Source organism: Prionailurus viverrinus, chromosome B3 (genome assembly GCF_022837055.1).
Source record: "Prionailurus viverrinus isolate Anna chromosome B3, UM_Priviv_1.0, whole genome shotgun sequence".
In the NCBI taxonomy this organism is placed as follows: Eukaryota; Metazoa; Chordata; class Mammalia; order Carnivora; family Felidae; genus Prionailurus; species Prionailurus viverrinus.
The window spans coordinates 62,957,245-62,980,412 of record NC_062566.1 but is presented as its reverse complement, the minus strand read 5'-3'; positions in this window follow the sequence as shown (position 1 = coordinate 62,980,412).

Below are 23,168 nucleotides of genomic sequence, written 5' to 3'. Positions count from 1 at the left end.
TGAACTGGGTCTTCTCACCTTTTTGACAATTCCTTCTTAGTCTGAAGGTAGTCATACAATGCAGGAGGTTTCTACAATATGGAGTATAATCTGTAGGAGAGTCAAAGATTAAAAAAAATTCCTTGAAATTCATCAGAATGTGGAAGGAAAATATAGAAAATAGGACAAACAGGAAAACAGGCTGGAAGTAATATAAAGTAAACGGTGGATCTGGCCGGTCAGTGGGTTAACTCGGCTTCAGAGCCACTGAAGTCTGTGTAGGAAGTTGTAATCTTAGCGTTGTCTACACAGTAGAATGGCTGGCAGATGTCAGGTACTTGAGCCCCTTTCTGTAAAGCACCCAGTGAGCATTTCTTATCTCATTTGCCTAATAGTAATAGAGATTCTCATATCCTGGCCACTGTTCACTAGTTCTAGGGTCAAATGGGTAGCCTGCTCATGCCTGAAAGCTGTTCACTATGCCACCTGAAATAGGCCCAAAACAAAGCAGATGTTCCTGGTTTCCCTGGGTAATGCCAGAATACTCTGATCATTCCTTTATCTCCTGCCTACTAAGTATTAAAACATTTTCTCATTTGTAAATCACTTTCTGCTTATTAACCTGTGCTGGGCCTTGGGTTGTTTCACAAAATTATATTACCTAATTCTTAGAGAGTTAGAGTCTCTAAGTCTAAGAAATTTCTTTTTCCTTTCTTTCTTTTAAAAGATGTATCTCCCTGGAATAGTGTTTTGCATAAAAATTAAATGACTACCAGTCTCTAGAAAACTTCCCAGAAAATCAACTTTTCTGTCAAATTACTTTAAGCATTTTCTGTGATACAATCAAAACCATTTTCTTTTTCTTCCTTGATTTACTTTGAAGGTTAAGTATTTCAAAAATAATTGAAAAATATGATTAAATATTAGTCAATTTCCTTGGTCAGTCTTATATAGTCAAAAAAAGAACAAAACATGTAGTGTTCAGTTGTTTAAAAGTATGTCTGAAACCATTTATTTCAAGGATAAGGAAACCAGGCCAAGTTGGACCATTTGAAAATGAACATAGATTGGAAGCAGAGGTGAGGGGAGAGAGTAAGAGGAAGAGTGTACTAGCTCTGCAAAGAGGCCTTCTTGACCTCATTGCCAGTACCTCTCTCCAGTATTAATTTTCCTCTGCGTATATTCCAGAATCCCTTTACTTCTCAAGCCGTACCATGAATGCATGTCTCTCTGTGTGTGGATTACTGACAATGGTTGTTAAAGAACAGTAAGAATGGCCACGTAAGATAGGGATAGAAAAGAAGCCTGTGATAACAAATTGTGCTAGGAAACCTGAAAGACACATACATTTGGAAAGCAACACAACCACTCTACTAATGGGAGAGAGCACGATAAAGGGCAGGCTTGGGAGCCAGACAGAGCAAGGCATGAAACTGGAATGGGGATTTCAACGAGATAACCAGAAAAGTGCCTCATGTCAGGCATTCGGGCAACTTTCTCTTCACATGACAGCAATAGTTACCTACCTCGCAGGCAGACAGAGGTGAATGTGGTCACATATGCTGAGTTAGCAGCTGGGAAATTCTTCACGCTTTTTCAGATAGGTGGACCAAAATGATATCTTTAAATTCCATTTCCCTAATTTAATAGGAGCTGCAGAAGAAAAGAGATTTTCATAAGTTCAGGAAAATTGTAATTAAAATTCTTCTTCTAAACAATTATTGGTGATATTTTGAGCAGACTTCACAGAAAATATATTCCATATATTATATATATTTCTCATAATGTACTACTGTGACTGTAGCACTTGGTGATGAAATAATGCAGAGGTTGGCAAACTTTTTCTGTAAAGGACTAGATAGTAAATATTTTAGGCTTTGCAGGACAAGAGGCAAAGATGAAGACATTATATAGAACATAACACATTTTGGAAAATCTAACAAAATGTAGACAACAAATTGCTTTATTAGCAAAATTCAAAATACAACAGTAATAATTGAAACATTAAAAAATACGTCGATTAATGAGAAGAATGGAGTTCTCTTTTCTTTTGGGATAACACTTCACTCAATAAACTTTCAACGTTAGTATTCCTGACATCAAAATGGTTGCAAAAGGTCATCTGTAAAAATCATTCTTAGCTTGTGGGTGGTATCAAAAAGGCAGCAAACTGGCTTTGGTCTAAGAGCTTTAATTCATTGAAGCAGTACTCAGCTCTAAAGCTATCATGATTTGGCCTTTTATAAAAATTAAAGTGTGACTTTAAACTTCAGGTTTTAGAAAATCAATCAATTATAATTCACCAATCTTTTTCCTGATAAATTTTATATTCATAACATTAAATAAATGAATACATTTTTAGATGTTAACATTATGGAAAAATAATCTATTGTTTTTATTTTAGCATACTTCCAGTGAGTAATCTCAATGCTTTTAATAACTCATCCCTTAGTGAACAATAGCCAGAATAAGGAAAGAAACCATTACCCAAATTTCAATTAAAACAAATTGATCTTATTTTTGACCTCTGAAATTTCTTGTAATGCCCTCTATGCTAGATCTGACATTAGAACACTTTCTATTTGATTTGCCTTAGATTGTAAATACTAGAAAATTAAGATAAATACAATTTTCTTCAAGATTGTTGATTATTTACATATATTGCTATCACTTACTTTCTCCAAAGCTCTAGAAAATAATGAGATAAATCTTCATGGAAACAAACACCAGAAGGATTTAATGTGATAAAGAAGCTAGAAACCAGAACCACATCTGAGGAGACTGAACATTACAAATAAAACAGAAAAGGGCAATAAAATTCTTGGGATGAAGTTAATCCTGGGATGAACATTGACTTTATAGAACTCAGTTGTTAAGGAACTTGGGAGAAATTCTCTCTCCTTTAAGGTGATTCAGTTAGAACTGAGAATCACAAAGAATGCTGAGAAGATAACTGAGCAGCTAATTATCAGTAAAGTGACAAAAGGAATAGGATTTAATATATATGACATATTCTGAATAAAAGAAAATAGTTACAAAACAAAATAATAACTTACAAACAGTTCCATTTGAGGATCTTAAGCTGTTTTCTAAATTAATATTATGTCATTCTTACACACTAAAAAATTATGTCAAAATAACAATTTATTTCTTGTGCCAGCAAACAGCGATATTCTTTTCTTGCCAGATCCATTTATTTGGGCCGGGGCAGGGCACTAACTTCTCTTATTCAACATTCATCGGTGATAGTCTTTCTTAAAGTACTAAGAAAATGAATTAAAATTATTCTAATGTGTTATAGCTTGATATGCAAGTTAATACTTAAAAGTAAGCCAAAGATAAAAGGTTAAAAGTGAGATCTCTAAGCAAGGATTAAATATTTAGTCTTAAATTAAAAAAAAAAATCCCATTTATTAGAACTTCTGGCTATAAGAATTCCGAAATATTTGACTATTGGAAAGATTTTTGAGTTTCATTCTTTATATTTTTCAAAGAAAGCACTGTTATTTTTCCAAGTTCAAGTATAATTCTGCTCAAGAATAGAGATTGGGCCCAGATGAGCTCTTGCCATTCCTTTCTGGTTGGTGATCGTTTGCTAAATGTGGCACTCAACAGCATTTACACCTAGGAGACAGAGGATACCATTATAAAGCAGAGAATCTGAAGCTCCCATGTCAGAATCCTTCTCCAACTGCTCCTAGTCTAGAAGTAACAGAGAATTAGAAACTTCCCTCACTCACATCTATGTTTTCAATAGGTCTGACAGCTGGAGATCTTGAATTGAAACTCATGTTATACAAAATACATCTACTTTTAGGATTTGGAATTTTCAACCCACAGCTATTCCCTGAGGATGACAAACAGGTGATAAAAGATACCTGACTCACTTGCTGGCAACACCTGGCTGGTTTGCTTGCCTACTGAGAACACTTGGGATGGAGCTGCTTCCACTCTTGATGGTCTAGGGATACTGAAGTCCTTGCACTACGATGCTGAGAATACTAGGTGTCCTGATTTTATGCAGCTATCCCCACAAACAGTAGTAGATAAGAGATGGGCTGAAAGGTCCACTATTATTCATAGCTCCCCAGAAGATGAAGGCTATCTGCTACTGTGGCAATTTCCCTTTTCCTCCTGACAAGTCTGTAGTGGGTCAGGGTGCTAAGGAATGCTACTCTGGGAGCATCAAGATGCACTTCACTGCTTTTTAATTCTTTGGAGATTATCCTTTTCATTATCCCATTGGGCTATCTGGATTTATGACACGTTAATGCCGAGAATTTTCAACTAGGAATTTCTAGCTGAAAATACAATTTTTGTCATAGAAATTGATTTGCAAGAAAAAGTTTGTTTAGTCATGCACATGTTATGAAAAAATGATTTGAGACAGCTACTTGTGAAAATTTACCTTGCCAGCAACTTTGTCAGAATCTGTTACCCTGCTAACTTTATAAGCAAGAAACAATGTAACCACAACGTTTAAAGTACTTGGTCTCTTGAATTCAGAAAATTCTCTTTCAACTAGACTATATTGAAAAAAAAAGTATTATGGATACTTTAAAAATATATTCTTTATCATTTTTGTGTGTCCTAAATATCTTGAAAATTTGAATAACTATACAAAGCTATACCTTACCATATTAGTAAAAGATATTAATAATAGTTTGTGCAAATTTTGGCAAGTGTGTGAGAAAAGTTGGAATTCATGCACATTTTATAGGCATATAAATTGGTTCAACGTTTAAAGAAATTTTTTTTAACGTTTATTTATTTTTGAGACAGAGAGAGACACAGCCTGAACAGGGGAGGGCCAAAGAGAGAGGGAAACACAGAATCTGAAACAGGCTCCAGGCTCTGAGCTGTCAGCACAGAGCCCGACGTGGGGCTCGAACTCATGGAGCGTGAGAACATGACCTGAGCCGAAGTTGTACGCTTAACCGACTGAGCCAACCAGGCGCCCCTGGTTCAATGTTTTAAAACAGTAATTTAACCAAATGTTCAGAGTCCATATTTGGAATACGAAAGATACAACTTTTGGAAGATAACAGGGTCTTCATGACTTTGAGATAGGGAAATATTTTTCTTAAATGAGACACAAAAAGCATTAACCTTAAAAGACAAAAAAAAAAAGAAAGAAAAAAAGAATAAATTGTTCACCAAAAGACATCACTGAGAATGAAAAGGGAAGCCACAGTATAGAAGATGATATTGCAACACACATCTCTGACAAAGGGCTTACATTTAAAATAGTAAGAAGGCTCTTAGTGATCAATTAAAAAGTATGACAGATAATCTTGTAAAAGAATGTACAAGAGACTTACACAAACACTTTAGGATTTCCAGATGGCTAAAAAGCAAGCAATCACAGGACTACTAATTCATACAATGAGATACCACCATGAACTCACTAAGACGGTATTAAAAAGACTGACATTGTAAGTGTTGGTGAGGCTATGGGGCAAATGGAACTCTACTAAACTGCTGGTAGGAATTCAAATTGTTTCACACACTTTAGAAAACCCAGCAATTCTACTCAATGAGAATGCATACACATGTAAACAAAAGTTCCATAGAAGAGTATTCATAGCACAATTATTTGTAATAGCCATTTAATGCCCAAAAGTCCATCCTAGAATGGATAAAGTGTAGTATATCCATACAAAGGAATACTCTTCAGAAAAAGATTTAAAAGAAAAGATGAACCCAAGCTGTCTTGACAACAACATGGAAGACTCTCATCACCATAATGTTGTGAGAAATGAAATGAAAGAAGCCAGGCACTTTGGATTCTGTGTCTCCCTCTCTCTCTGCCCCTCCCCCACTCATGCTCTCTCTCTCTCTCTCTCTCTCTCTCTCTCTCTGTCAAAAATAAATAAACGTTAAAAAAATAAAAAAGAAAGAAAGAAAGAAAGAAGCCAGGCACAACAGAATACCTGAGAATGAACGTTTTCATTTGTGTAGTGTTCAAAAACAAGCACTCCTAACTACCCGTGGTATTAATTGTGAGAACGGTGCTCACCTTCAGGGAAGGGGAAGGAATGGTGACTGGGAAAGTCACAAAGCTGAGGGGAGGACTTCTGCAGTCCTGATAAAGTTTTATTCCTTGGCCTGCATAGCAATTATGCAGGTGTGAGCACTTTGTGAAAATTCACTCATCTGTGTATTTGATTCTTGCTCTTTGTGTTAATACATCAACAAAATGATACAAAGCAGTTGTATGGATTTCACTAAAGTGATTCTCCCAATATCATTTCATTCATGCACAGGTGACTGGACAGACACATTTCTTCCAGCTTCTCCATTTGCACAGCCACCATCTTCTAATAAGTTTTGGTCATGTCACCTGTATTTTTAAACATTTTCTCTCACCATCCTTTCTGTGTTACTGCATTTGTCTTTTTCTTTGAAGTGGTAGATAATAACCCTGAGAGCATCCAAGAGTAGTTTTGGGTGGAAGTTTTAGTCTGAATGATCATGTCTTCTCAAACTAAGGACGATTTTCTTCTATTTTATAAAATATCTCTCCTCTACCACCAATTTGTGTTCTGTTTATTTTAAAGTGGGGCCCACATTTTTCTTCCATATCTCTCAACTTCTCTTCCATATTTTCCAGTTTGTTATATATTCTGGGCCACATCCTTGACAGGTGGGAAATTATTAGATTATGAACTTGTTCTTCTGTTTTGAACTATATGATATGTCTCTGAAAGTCAGATTAACATATACTTGATTTCAGGAATCCAAGTAGCTTTCTGAATGAATTTATCAATATTTTTGGAAACACCTGGATTTTCATTGAATTTTTGAGTTTTTTCACTCACATATATTCAAACACAGTGAAAGAATAAAGGAAAAATAATGAAGACAATGCTCATGGATGAGTTTGAAAAAGATGCTAAATTCCGCCTTGTCAAATGTTATACAATGCAGACATTAAGTAATTAAGCTGGATTCTTAAAAAGTTAAGGTCCAATTCTGAATATGGCATTTAAAAAAAAACATTCTATTTAAGGAATAAAGAATAACATCTATTCTTAGAATCTATTATAGAATAACATCTATTCTATGATGTTATTAAGATATAATATGCTTTAGACATGTCATTTTCCTATGAATGCTTTTGAATCATCTTTCTTATAGAGAATTTTGGTTTTACGTCTCGCTTAAAACAGTTTTTTGGTTTTGTTTCAATGAACATATTTGTGGGACGACAGCCAAGAAAAGGTGCCATTTGGGGAATGAAGGGGAAAACGTTTTGTTTCTTTTTTTTTCTTGGGATATTTTTGTTTACAGAGAGAACACAGGTTGCCATCAAACTTCCAGATCTGAACAGCAGAGGTGACTGTCAGCATCACTTTGTTCCTAAAGTCAGTAGCTTTCCAAAACAGTGTCCTTGCCAGCTGACCTCTTTAGTTACTGCCACATTTAGACACGTTAACAAAAGCCTATTGTTTACCCTAAGTGGTATCATTTCATTTTTATGTATGGCTTGCTCAAGGTGAATTTATTTGTAAGGAGGATTACTGCTCTAGAGTTATTCCATTATTAAATTGCTCTAGCAACACTGAGAAATTATTTTCAGCCACTAATTAAAACTAAATGCAGCACCAGAACGCATCCAGTAAGTATTTGCTTTGCTTCAGCACCTAGAAAATGCTGTCATTAGGATTCCATTGGAAATAATTTATTTGACAACATCTGACAAATTTCTACACTTTACTTTTCACTTAAAATTTCATAGCTAAGTAGCTGGAGAAAAGTGCCTATATTTTTTAACACAATCCTTCAATGACAGCCTTATAATGTAGGTACATCACTGACCTATGGAGAGGTCATATAGCATAGAAGTTAAAGGCAGAAGCATGAGAGCCAGAGTACTTCTGTTTATCTCACCAACTGACTACTTATGTGAATTTAGCCTAATTAATTTTTAGATACCTCAGTTTCATCATCTGTAAAATGGGGATGACAACAGTACCTAACTCATAGGGTTGTTGTGAGGATAGAGGAGTTAATACAGTGCCTGGCACATAGTAAGTATTAAATAAAATCTAGCAGAGTGCTTGGATGGCTCAGTCACTGAAGCATCTGACCTCAGCTTAGGTCATGAACTCATGGTTCATGAGTTTGGGCCCCACGTTGGGCTCTCTGCTGTCAGTGCAGAGTCTGCTTCAGATCCTCCGTCTCCCTCTCTCTCTGCCCCTCCTCTGCTTGCTCTCTCTCTCTCTCTCTCTCTCTCTCTCTCTCTCACACACACACACACACAAATAAACATTTTTAAAAATTTAAAAAAATTTAGCCAATTCCTGTTTTTAGTGAGGAATCATTAGAGAGTGTCTGAAGATGCTAAATCAGTAGAGATATGCATGTATTGTATAAAGTTATACGTCATCTTCCAAAAGACCTAAAGATAAAAATTGCTAACTTTAGAAGTCAAAGGAATGATAAACCCAATAAAAATAGACGAAAAATAGCATAAAAAATAAGGGCATAAGTTAGTTAAATACAAAACCACTCTTTCCTCTCGTGCCTTCTGGCTTTGCTATTTCTGTTATTCCTGATGCTTTTTAGCAGCTCTGTCTATGATTTCAAACATTGCCTATGCCCTGTCTTCCAAGCACTGAGCATATACACACAATCACATTGAAGCTGAGGAACCTGTAAACCCCAAGAAGAGAATAAAGATCGCCACACACAAGTTCCTGTACTTTTCCATCTCTGCAATTTTTGCACTGGGTTGTGTAAAAATTCCTCAGCTTAACCTTCCAGCTCCTTAAGTTGATGTTTAGATCAGTTCTTCCTGCCATGCATCCCAATACCAAGGTTTCATTTTGTTTACAATTGACTCACTGTTACAACAGCAGCCCTTTTTGTTAAGTCAGCTGTACCTTCTGTAATTTATCTGATGCTAATGGTAATAATTAGTTTTCTTCTGCTTCTCAACTCATCTTCCCAAACAGGTAAATTATTCCTGTGTGTTGAATATGATGCCTGTCTTTTGTGCCTGTGTTGGTTTTCCTCAAATTTTTGGTGATTCTTGGTTATCACTTGATGTTTATGGATAAGCATCTAGATTCCTGATCACTGCTAGCTGCAGTATATGTCCCCAGTCCCAGTGACAATATATATATTTTTTCCTGATTCTGTGTATAAGCTCTGATTATATGGGCTCTGGCCATGCGCCCAGGCTTTCATGTGGGCTTATCTTTTGGATGCAAGTATGCCTGCTCTCGTGAGGCCACCCAGTAGCCTACATCTCTAGCTGAGGAACAGAGTATAGGCAGAGTGGAAGAAGCAAAATATACCCTATGTTAGATAAGGACAAGTGTTATTGAGACGTTTAAAACAAGGAAGCACAGACAAGATATTAGAGTGAGTATGTGGCATTCCTAGATAGGGCAGCCAAGGCAGGCCTCCCTGAGAAGGTGACATGCCCCCAGGGGCACAAAGTAAGGCAAGAATGTTCCAGGCAGGCTAAATTGCAAGTGCAAAGGCCCTATACAGTGTCTGAAACTTCTGTAAAAGGAAGCTGTGTTAATCATTCACATTTTGCCTTTTGAACTTCTACTGGTTCCCCATTTGCTTTGTGCTGCAATTTAAGATGTTGCAAGTTTTTGAAGTATTAAACACGTTAGTTCTTGCTGAGTGGTTATAATCTAGGTGCTTTGTAAAGGCTTTCTAAAATTGACTTTCCAAAATCATTATAATCTTACTACCAAAAAGTCCTGACTAAAATCTCCAGGGAAGGTCCTATAAGCACTGTTGAGAGTCTCTGAACTGGAAGTCAGGTGATATGCGCTCCAGTCCCATCCCTGCTGGTAACTTGCTGTCAGCCTTTGGTCTCTAAACTTCTTCAGTCCTCAGTTTCCTCACCTATGGAATGGGACAGGTGAGTTGATTCAGGTATCTTATGTCCACATTTTGTTCAATGAATAGGGTATTTTGAATAACCTTAGATTGAACTCTTTGGTTTAACTCTACTTTGCCCCAGTAAACATCGAAACTTGCCATCTTCTATCTGGACCATTTCATTCCTTGTTATCTGCCTGACTCCTGACAAAACATCTTTTATGGAACCTCTAAGTTATAAGGGCATGGTACTGTGACTGTACCTTGTTTATTAAACCCTCCTAAACTTAGGAGGCTGCTCTGGTTAGTTCATTTATCTTCGCATAACAGGAACCATCGAAACTTCCACTCACTGGGATAAAGTTAGGGATACGTTGTGGAAAAATGATGTTGAGTTCCTTATTTCCTGATTGTGAAAAGGTGGAGGCTGTCATATCTGGGAAAAAACATACCCAGGACAGTTTTCAAGCAACTGCCTTTTATGCAGCTAAGGCAGGGTGAGGTGGCTGGAAGAGTCTTCATGGGATAAAAGTACAAGTCTTTGAACAATCTCCAAAGCTTTTTTTTTTTTCCTGCAAAAAAAACCTTCATCTTAATCCTTAAATACAAGTTGAATACACACTCTTGCCAGTAGATTTTAAGCTCTCTGAAGGCAGGACCTATTCCTTAGTTGTCTTTACATCTCAATGGCATGACATAGTACCGCACATAATACACATTCAACACATGCTTGTAGGTTGACTTATGTTCAAAATTTTCTGCCTCCCTTGTCTGCCTTCTGGCCCTCTGTGGCATCATACTCTCTCTTGTTTCTAGATCTCATAAGGCTATTTGTTGTCTTTGACAAGGCAGCATTTTTCTCCTTCTTTCTCCTATCTTCACCTGATGACTCCCAAGACACCTGAATCCCCCCGAGATCTAGGTCAGGTGCATTGCTCTCTCTCTGTCTCTCCGTCTCTCATACCTATTTTGTTATGGGTATTATTTTCACTAGACTCTAAATCCTGTGAGTGCAGACAACAAGTCCGTTTCCTTCTCTGTGTTACGCCCAGCATTTAGCACAGTTCCTGGCACAGGATAGATACTAAGAAAGTGTTTGCTCGATGAAAGTTATGAAAAGAAGGAGTCCTAGGATACAGCTGGTCAAAAGAAGAAAAGGTGATGAAAGAAATAGGTGATAAGAGGAAACAAAGACTTAAAATAATTTATCAAGGAAGATCAATCAAAGTTAAGTCCTGAAAAGTTATTTGAAACTAGTGCTCCAAAATGATTGCTAAAAAATTAAGCTGAAGAATCCTCATAGGTCACAATCCTTAATATAGGTGGGAACGGAATGCCGTTAAGTGCAAGCAAAGACACTTCCTTGGGGGTCAGTGAAATATATTAGAAAAGTATAAATTAAGGGTCACTGGAGAGGACTTAAGCAAGGCGAAGCACAGTATCAGATGCCTACAGTGTGTGCTAGCAATTATTCACATCCAGGATGTATTGACTTCTAAGATTATAACACACAAATGCTATCTGGCAATATTTGTTATTCGATAAAATATAGGGAGATAGAGTTGTGAAGGATGGGAGGAGTGTCAGCTTTCAAGACAGTAATAAATATTAAGAAGCAACTCAGTCTTAATTTTAATATTACCTCAGCTCACTTGTGAAATTCTAAATTCTTAAATGTAGACTTCTGAATTCCTCCGGCAAAATTTATCTTCTTTGGGGGTTATTAAATCAATTAACCTTGGGAAGGGAAGGTTAAAAGGACTTCTGTGGGCTACGTTCTCACAGCATGAAAGAGAACAGGCAGAAGCCTGAGTGAACCACGGGTAGGGTTCAAGGAAAGGTTTACACTAGCAGATGATCAGCTCTGTTCTTGCTAAAATTTGGCAAAGAAATACACTGTGGTTTCTTCAGATGACAGCATCATAATTCATTTAGCTCTCTCCTACCTTTTCACAAAAAGGCCAAAACCCCACAGGAAATGTGAGCACTGACATTTTCTACCCAGGATCAAAAACCGACTATTTTGCCAGAAATTGAAAACAATATAGCTAAAACAGTAAATACAACAGTAATGTGTTGAAAGAAATAGGCTGCTGGACTGGCCAGTGACACAATCCATCATTTCTATTTTAACTTCTGATGGATAGAAAGGTAAAAAAGAAAAAAGAAACAAAAAATAACAAAAATATGTTTGGGTTGGCAGACTTCCATGAAATATAATGAAAACCAAATAAATGTCAAAAAATCCCTTTGCATTAATTTACAGATTATGCTCCACAGATTTGCACTAAACGCAGTACTTCTAATGGCAAGTTTGATTATATGTTTCTAGCTGATTTCCAGGCAGTTAAAAGCTAGCTTAAGGGCCATCTAGAAGGCCTGATTTCTTTTCTTTCCGCAAAATGCTAAAGCTTCTTTATCATTCTGTATTCAGCCATGAACTCAGCTGCACAAGCCAAATGTAAAGGTTTTATGGGCCAATCTATCATGTGAATTCGTGAACAAGAATACAAGCCTACTCATGCAGACGCTGAGGGTGATTTCCATTTTTATGAATGAAAAAGAACCCTGCATAAACATTCTTTATTTAAAGTTTTAAATGAAGAAAGATGCAAAACAAAATGGGAGCATTTTGTTTTATATGTCAATATCTTGTAAGAGGGGCAAAGTAAGGGATCTGGCTCACATGATTCCCAAGACAGCAGTATCTCCTTTGCATTAAGTACATAAATGAGATTTATGGCCACTGACCTAATCTTAGATGCCAAAATGTACAGCAGGAACAGCTTTCTGAAAAACTTAATTTAAAATTATGGTGTTAACAAAAGCATTTTAGGAAGCAGACAACACGGCTGGCGTGCACGCACACAGGCATCTAGGAGAGCTGGCTCTAGAAAGGAGCTGTGGGTATTTGCATAAAGCTTTTCAATACATCTCAGAGGTAATTTAAATCCACAGGTTTTCCTTTTTCTACCTACCACCCTGGTGTTAATGAATTTCCAAATAAACTCTTATCACCAGACAGTTGATTTTCACCACTAAAGGTCATTTAATACCAGACATTCATAGATTTGGGGGAGGCTTAGAATAAAGAAAAATAAATAAACCTGTTTATTCGTTTTCTGAATTTTAAAAGCAGGTTCCTTACCACTAAGTACTTAACTAGATTAGCACCTTGGAGAAAAGAAAAGGCTTGAGCAACTGCACTTGTAATACTTTATCCACTGAATGAGAGAAAATGGGCTGTGATACTGCTAATCCACTGGTAACCACTTGGAGATTTTCCTGAACACACTGGTTTTTGACCTGAAAAAGACCAAAAGAAGAAGAAGAAGAAGAAGAAGAAGAAGAAGAAGAAGAAGAAGAAAAAGAAAGTAGTAAAGGAAACCTACACTGACAGATATCAAGTCAACACTTTCTTAATATAGTCCCATAAAACAGAATTCCTGGAAAAAATAACATCCTGCAGAATAAAATGTCAAGTTGAAGAAACACATCCCTTCCCTTATCATTGGATTTTAACAAGTGAACTCTGTGCATAGTTGGAGGAGGTAAACATATAGTAACATGTTTTCCCAATGATTTCAAAAGCTTTTACTTTTAAGTACAGATTTGAAGCATGAAAGTGTACACTTCAGGTATACCTACATATATCATCTCCCTGAAACAGATAAATCATGTCACTATGTAACATGTATATAGGGCTAAAAAGATTATCAAAGAGAATCATCGAAATTTTGAAATTAAAATGCAGAGTTCAAAAGAATGTTGGATTATGTAAATTATCTGAACATTCAGTTCCAAATTCCTGTCTTAGTTTATGTTGTCCCTAAACAGTCTAAAATATGAACTTGGCTGTAGGTAATTTCTTTGGGAGGTGAATCCTAGGAAACAGAGTGAAGGAGGCATGGGGAATGAGAGAGGGAAAGAAAAACCAATAATGCTATTGAGTTCATTAATGATCTGGGCAACTGAGGATCAATTCTCCTGGGCATTCTCTGAGGAGCTCTGCAGAAAGGGCCTTAAAATTGCTTATCTGAAGGATGTCAGGCTGGTGTCTTTATTCACAATACCCTGTTTCCCATTAGTTGAGGGCTGTTGCAGGTGGCAGTGACTCCCTCACCCTTTCAGGCTTTCCTGGCATAAGGGCTGAGTGAGGTCCGCTGGCTTCAGAGAAAGCCTCAGGGAAGAAGAATGGAGGAATGCACAGCTCATGCTTCTGGCAGAACACTGTCAGTGTGCCTAGGGCTGTTCGGTACTGCTGTAGCTAGGGTCAGAGGTGAGATGACAGCATGTGACAAGGGCATCAGACACCTGTACCTCAGATGCTAGGTCACCTACAAAAGCTTTCACTACATGACTCTGAATCAGCTCACAGGATGGAGATTAGTAAGACTCTTCATAAATTCAAAGTTTTTGCTTTCTAAAATTCATTATTATTCCTAAATTTAAAAAAAGCTGCAAACAATCTAATTTATAAAAATAATTTGTGTTCATGTAACCAATCCAATTTCCTTTCCAATTAACATTTCTGTGTGTGTGTGTGTGTGTGTGTGTGTGTGTACTTTCTGAAGAAATTAATGTTTAAACTAGGCAAAAGAATGCACTTGAAATTTAAAGAAAAAGAGGAAAGAGAAGAGGGCAATGATGCTAAAAAAGAGAAAGAAAGAGTATCACCTAAATAGGTGTTTATGACAACTAATTTTCACATTGTGTCAGTGGTACAGAATTATTTAAATGGAAAATAATGTAATTATTTTTTCACCTCAATAAAGAACAATCTGGTTTGGATTAATTTAACGTTTTTCAAATGGTTGCTTCAGCATCACGAACAAACACATTGTCTTAATTGTATTTTTTAAAAAAGACCATATATCATAGTGGTTAAAACTGCTCAGGCCTTGAGGTCAGATACTTATGTCTGAATTCTCACTCTACAACTTACCAGCTGTGCAAAATGGTAACAGTGACATATTTAGTAATACATTCAGTAATTGGTACTTTAGAATTAAATCACATGAGATCATATAATATGTATGGAGCCCTCAGAAAAGTGTCCAACTCAGAATAACTGCTCGGTAACATTGTTTATTATTACTGTTGTTGTTAATATTCTGCAAAAATTAGGTGGTAAAAAGTCATATGGGCAAGTTCGTAATTATGTGTGTACTCATATATTGTTACAGTACAAAGTAATAAAGGAGAAAGAGCATGTAACTGAGTAAAATATAGACTCACTGTTTTGAAGAAGGTGACTCCATGATTTCCAATGGGAGGTGGAGTTTCACCTTGGTCTTCTTCCCCTGTTACAGTGAGGACATTGTCCTCATTACGGTTCACCTCACATGAACGGATACCCATAAACAGCTTGTCTGAGGATTCCAAATGCTAAGAAAAAAGATTAGTGAGCAGAATAAGAAACGATGACTCAGGAAGCTTTTTTAAAAAGCTGAAATCGGATAGGTAAGTAGAATTTACATTTACTCAAGATAAAATGAGTGGAAAAGCAAAAAGTTTACCCATTCATAGGAAAACGCGATTATCTGGGAATGGCAAGCAAGTTGATGTTGGTGACACCATGCGGTCTGTGAGCGGCGGCGAAGAAAAGAAGAGCTACAACAATCGCACAAATCCTGAGTGTATCACAATCATACAAAGGAACAAAGTGTAGAGTTGGGTGGTGAAGTGCTTAAGAGAAAAGGAAAAATATATGGCTGCTAAAAGCATAAGAGACACAAAGAGAGCATCAATAAAAAAAAATCTTTAAAAATTTAAAAATTCCAGTAGGAGAAAAGGTTGATCATGCAGTATCAGGCCAGCATTAGAAACTCATGTGGCAACACCATTAATAAATGAGTTCAATTAAATAAATTAGTACATAAATGTTGTGGAAAGTAGGACAAAGTAATATAAATGAACAAACTTAAAGTACTGGGCATACTCGTAAGAAATGAAATTTGTGTTCAATCTGGATTAAATTTGTTCTTGCACATGGGTGTTACGGGTCTAAATTACTATAGTGATCTAATGGGCACCAAATATGATAGATATCCATTCTTAATTCTTCAAAGTCCTCTAATTTTAAAAATGGAATAGAGAAGTGTACTAATTTGAGATTCTGTAATTCCAGCTCTAAAAGAAACATCAGCTTAAAAAAATTTTTAATGTTTATTTTTGAAGGAGAAAGAGAGGGAGAGGGTGTGTGTGTGAGAAGGGGTGGAGCAGAGAGGAGACACAGAATCCAAAGCAGGTTCCAGGCTCTGAGCTGGCAGCACAGACCCCAACGCGTGGCTGGAAATAACAAACCATGAGATCGTGACCTCAGCTGAAGTAGGACACTTAACCGACTGAGCCACCCAGGTAACCCAAAACATCAGCTTTTAAAAGATGAAAACTAAGTTTATTTTAAAGAACAGATGACTGGGTTTCTAATAAAGTTTGGTTTAAAGTAGACACACGTAAAATATGTATGAAAGGTAAACTTGTGTATCACAATAGAAAATAAAGTACTTTTTCCTCTAAGTTTTCAAATTGGTTTCCAAGTGGTTTTTTAAACTGGGTTTCATGTCAAAATATACTTTTCTTATTATATGGGTTTTCATAATATGAACTTGAGAAAAAATGTTAAATGTTTTCCTAAAAAACTAACCAGTAAATTTTAGAGGAGTCAAAGATGATTAATTCATGCCCATCAGGTCTGTTTTTCTCAATAATATTAAATAGAGGTTCTGTAATTCATGGGTTGTCTGACTTCCTTCCTTTGGATACAGTCAAATGAAGAATGAGACTCAGCCTAGTATTCTTCCCACTCAACTTTAACATTTGTCAATTCAAAGCTAATCTTTTCATCTGTACTTTCACCCACCTCTTTATCCTCACCGTGATTATGTTGAAGGAATCCCAGATATACCATCTCATCAGTATATACTTCAGTAAGTTAAGGCAGAAAACTCATTTTTTTTTAATACAACCACAATACAATTATCACACCTAAAAAAATAATTCTTTAATATCATCAACTATCTTGTCAATGATGGTTTATTGAACTTTGACAAACTATAGTTCGATGAACTATAACAAAGTGTAAGATATCTTAGCAGATAGTACAATAAATGGCTGAAGCAAAATCCACACACCTGATCTAAATATATGCCTTCGTAATTAATTGCCATATGAATTATTAACAGGTAAAATTCCTAAGTATCCAATGTTATTTAATTTAAAATCTCCACTAAGCAATATAGAAGGATTTTGACTTTAAGATTCAGTAGTTGCCAATGAATTATCTCCCATGTGTTCACTTTTCTTTCTGTGAATAGTCAACGCTAACTTATATTAATATCTGCACACAGATAAAAAGAGATGATGCCCATAACACAACAGTGCATGAGGTCCTTTTAGTTATATTGCTGCCTTATTTTCTATTATATACTACCTCATATTCCAATAACTATTTTATCTATGGTGACAATGAATAGTAGGGCTCGACTGCTGTAAAAGATGGCTTTTAAATCAATCTTCCTCTGACAAATTTAAGGAGATGAATAATTCACCTCAACTTAATTCAACAAATATGTATGTATGTATTATGCATGTATGTATTTAGAAGGAGCAGGAGAGAGGAGCAGAAGGAGAGAGAGAGAATCTTAAGCAGGCTCTACTCAGAGTGGACCCTGATGCGGGGCTTTATCCCACGACCCTGGGATCACCACCTGAGCCGAAATCAAGAGAATGATACTCAACTGACTGAACCACCCAGGTGCCTCTCAACAAATGTTTATTGAATGCCTAGTAAATGCCTCTGCAATATTATATATACTGTGATGTCTGCAGTCACCAAGAGAAAAGTGATCTCTCCTCTCATCTAGCTAATGATATAATTTAATAGGAAAACTGTAAAAATATGCCAAGGCAATAAATGCCCATGTGATCTATTTCTAACATAGAGAAAATATAACTGCCAATCCTAAATCCATTTAACAAATGGTCTCTCTCTTAAAAACTGAGAACAAACTGAGGGTTGATGGGGGGTGGGAGGGAAGGGAAGGTGGGTGATGGGTATTGAGGAGGGCACCTTTTGGGATGAGCACTGGGTGTTGTATGGAAACCAATTTGACAATAAATTTCATATTTAAAAAAATTAAAAAAAATAAAAAATAAAAATAAGTAAAAATAAAAATAAAAAATGGTCTCTATCTTTAGAAAAATACTCGTTCCAAACTGAAAGCCCCATTGTTTGCAATGGAATGGAAACTTAGCTTATAATTGACGTGGGTCAAAAGTGTAAACCAGAAATTCAAAATATACATAAGTACTTGACTTAAATACAGAAAGTCTCTAGTTAAGTAAAGCTGTACATTGAAAGTTCTCAGAAGACTCAATTGCTGTCCTTCATTCTTCTAGTAAATACAATTCAGGAGAGGCTTAAAAGGAAGTTTAGAAAAGATTCCCAAAGGATTTATATTCTCTCATTAAATATTCACTTATTTAAGGAAGTGAATGACCAAGTGACAGATATCAAACTGAATCAATAAAAAGAAGCAATTAAATATTATATGATATGATATTGTGTAAAATATTTTCCTACATGTGCACCATGGTCTACATTATAAACAAAATAAAAAATAGATTACCAAAGCCCATCATTTTGTTCTGAACTTTAGTTATAAAAAATATAGAAAATTCACTATTCATGTATTATGTTACAGTTAAAGAATGTACAAAAATATAAGCAGATAGCAGTTTCTATCTTATTTCAAACTGAACTTGAACTACTTTTGAACCTAATCCAGGGAAATCACTTTTAAAGCAGAGGAGGATCTTATTTTTAAAGGGACGTGAATCCTTACCCCTTGGTTACACTATTAGAAAAAAGATAGCAGAGATGTAATGTACAATATGATTACAGTGAACACTGCTGTACGTTATATAGGAAAGTTGTTAAGAAGTAAATCCTGGAGCACCTGGGTGGCTCAGTCGGTTAAGTGTCCTACTTTGGCTCAGGTCATGATCTTGCAGTTTGTGAGTTCGAGCCCTGCATTGGGCTCTGTACTGACAGCTCAGAGCCTGGAGCCTACTTGGGATTGTGTGTCTCCTCCTGTCTCTGCCCCTCCCATGCTCATGCTCTCTCTCTGTCTCTCAATAATAAATAAACATTAAAAAAAAAAAGTAAGTCCTAAGAGTTCTCATCATAAGGAGAAAAAGTTTTTCCCTTTCTTGTTTCTTTTATTGTATCTATGAGAAGATGGATGTTATTGATGAATTTATTGTGGTGATTATTTTACTATATATGTGAATGAAACCATCATGTGGTACACCGTAAACTTATACTGTGATATATATCAAATATTTCTCAATAAAAGGTTTTATGTGTTTGAATTGGATCAACAATCCATGAACTTATACACATATATAAAAAGATCAACAGAGACTCAAATATGTAGCTGCAAAGTATCATAGTAGATAGTATTTGCTCAATAAGGGTAGAACTTTTGATGTAATGTGGCACCCAATATACCGCTAACATTCATTGTGAAAGTACTATCGCTCAAATAACATAACAATGTGAACATTTTCTATGATTACAGTAGCCATTTTCTAATTAATAGATATTATTAAATACTAATACTATTTAATAATATTAGCACTATTAGATATTAGCTCATTTATAATATTTGAGACTGACCTATTTTGGGGAGGTGTTGCATTATCATTAATTCTTCTTGAGACTTTCTTTTTCTATTCTGTCCACAACTATTTTACTGCTTCCAAGAACTTCAATTCCTAATTCCACCATTAATATATTAAAAAGGTCAAATGTAACAATAAGAGCATTACACTGTTTTCTCAGAGAAATTTTGTATTTGCAGCAAATTGGGAAGTTCTTCCCAATCTTTACCTTGTTAAGTATAGATTGTATCCTTAGATTATAAACCATTAAGAAATTATAAAATATTATTGCCTAATTTTATCACACAAAAAAAGATAAATTTAGAAGCAAAAAATCTAGGGGCACCTGGGTGGCTCAATTGGTTAAGCATCTGACTTAAGGTCAGGTCATGAACTCATGGCTCGTGAGTTCAAGCCCGGTGACGGGCTCTCTACTGACAGCTCAGAGCCTGGAGCCTGCTTCAAATTCTGTCTCTGTCTCTGTCCCTCTCTCTCTCTCTCAAAATATAAATAAACATTAAAAAACAATTTAAAAAAGAAGCGAAAAATCTAGAATTCTTTCCTAACAAATCATTCTCCATGTTTCTTTCTGTCCTTTTTTCAGGCGCATAAATTTTAAACATCTATAATCATACCATAGGCATAATTGTGTCTTTAAAATTGTGCATTCACAGCAAAGGAAACAACCAACAAAACTAAAAGGCAACCAATGGAATGGGAAAAGATATTAGCAAATGACATATTGGACAAAGGGCTAGTATCCAAAATCTATAAAGAGCTCACCAAACTCCACACCCGAAAAACAAATAATCCAGTGAAGAAATGGGCAGAAAACATGAATAGACACTTCTCTAAAGAAGACATCCGCATGGCCAACAGGCACATGAAAAGATGCTCAACATCGCTCCTCATCAGGGAAATACAAATCAAAACCACACTCAGATATCACCTCACGCCAGTCAGAGTGGCCAAAATGAACAAATCAGGAGAATACAGATGCTGGAGAGGATGTGGAGAAACAGGAACCCTCTTGCACTGTTGGTGGGAATGCAAATTGGTGCAGCCACTCTGGAAAACAATGTGGAGGTTCCTCAAAAAATTAAAAATAGACCTACCCTATGACCCAGCAATAGCACTGCTAGGAATTTACCCAAGGAATACAGGAGTACTGATGCATAGGGGCACTTATACCCCAACGTTTATAGCAGCACTCTCAACAATAGCCAAATTATGGAAAGAGCCTAAATGTCCAACAACTGATGAATGGATAAAGAAATTGTGGTTTATATACACAATGGAATATTACGTGGCAATGAGAAAAAATGAAATATGGCCTTTTGTAGCAACGTGGATGGAACTGGAGAGTGTGATGCTAAGTGAAATAAGCCATACAGAGAAAGACAGATACCATATGGTTTCACTCTTATGTGGATCCTGAGAAACTTAACAGAAATCCATGGGGGAAGGGAAGGAAAAAAAAAAAAAGAGGTTAGAGTGGAAGAGAGCCAAAGCATAAGAGACTGTTAAAAACTGAGAACAAACTGAGGGTTGATGGGGGGTGGGAGGGAGGGGAGGGTGGGTGATGGGTACTGAGGAGGGCACCTTTTGGGATGAGCACTGGGTGTTGTATGGAAACCAATTTGACAATAAACTTCATATATTGAAAATAAAATAAAATAAAATTGTGCATTTAATGGTATGCAATATGTAATTATCAATTTTGTATACCCTGTATAATAAATATTTTCAATGGATGTCTTCCATTGAGCTGGTGTACTATAATTTAATTATTGCCCTTAAAAAGAAAATGCAAGCATGTCCATATTTAAAATGCTTAGAAGAGTATCTGGTATATACAGTAAGTTCTGCATTAGTGTTGGCTTTCATTATTGTCATTATTATTATTGCTATCGCTGCTATTGTTATTGTAATTGTTCTTAAGTTACTTAAAAAGTAAAACTTAAGAAGAATAAGTGAGATGTAAAAATATCCTAATTGGTTGGTACATATACAGTTGACCCTTGAACAATGAGGATGCTGACCTCCCTATGCAGTTGAAAATCTGCATATAACTTACTTTCCCTTTTTCCAAATTTTCATTTAAATTCCAGTTCGTTAACATATAGTGTAATATTATTTTCAGGTGTAGAATTTAGTGATTCATCAATTACATACAACACCCAGTGCTCATCACAAGTGCCCTCCTTAATCCGCTTCACCTATTTCACCCATCCCCTACCCACCTCCTCTCTGGTAACCATCAGTTTGTTCTCTATAGTTAAGAGTATGTTTTTTGGTTTGCCTCTCTTCGCCCCCCACCCCCCACCATGTTCATTTGTTTTTTAAATTCCACATATAAGTGAGATCATATGGTATTCGAGTTTCTCTGACTGGCTTATTTTGTGTATAGCTTTTGACTCCTTAAAAACTTACCTACATGGGGCGCCTGGGTGGCGCAGTCGGTTGGGCGTCCGACTTCAGCCAGGTCACGATCTTGCGGTCCGTGAGTTCGATCTTGCGGTCCGTGAGTTCGAGCCCCGCGTCGGGCTCTGGGCTGATGGCTCGGAGCCTGGAGCCTGTTTCCGATTCTGTGTCTCCCTCTCTCTCTGCCCCTCCCCCGTTCATGCTGTCTCTCTCTGTCCCAAAAATAAATAAACGTTGAAAAAAAATTAAAAAAAAAAAACAAAAAAAAAAACAAAAAAAAAACTTACCTACTAAGAGCTCACTGTTGACTGGAAACTTTATGGATGACATAAACAGTCAGTTAACACACATTTAAATGTTATATTTATTATATAATGAATTATTACAATAAAGCAAGCTAGAGCAAAGAAAATGTTAAGAAAATCATAAGGAAGACTACATACATTTACAGTATTGTATTAAAAAATGAATCTGTATATAACAGGCCCATGCAGTTCAAACCTGTGTTGTTCAAGGGTCACTTGTATATTCTTGGGAGATCCAAGAGAATTAACAAAAAAGATACTAGAAATAATAAAATTTTTTTGAGTTAGTGCTATAAAGTCAGTTTATAAAAAACCAGAAGCTTTATGCAAACAATAACTTGTTAGAAAACATAATGTAAGAAAACTATAATTATAGCTAATGTTTATTGAATATTTATTAAGTGCCAGGCATACCTTATATTTATTTATTCACTTAATCTTTGAAATTACCTTACATTCATCAAATCCAAGACAACATCCACTGTGAGACACACAATTTCAAAGATGTTAAAGTATGGAAAACATGGTTTATGATCTATAAAATTCAATATTATCATCCCTAATTTAAAGGGTAAACTGGGACAAGAGAAGTTAGAAAATTTGTTCAAGGTTGGTCAACATGAAAGTGAACGTCAGCCTGGATCCGTTTCTCTTTCTGGGAATACATAAATAAAACTTTTTTCTAAATTAACCTTGTATCCAGAAACTTTACAAAACTTACTATTAATTCTAAGAAGTTTGTAGATTTGTTTTACATTTTCTATTTATACACTTATAATCTTCAAATAATAATAGGTTTATTTCTTCCTTTCCCTAACTTATACATTTATTTATTTTTCTTGCCTTCTCTACTGGTTGAACAGAAGTAATGATTTCAAGCATTTTTATCGTGTCTTTAAACTCAGATGAAAAGATTTCATCAACTCACACTGAAAGTAGGAT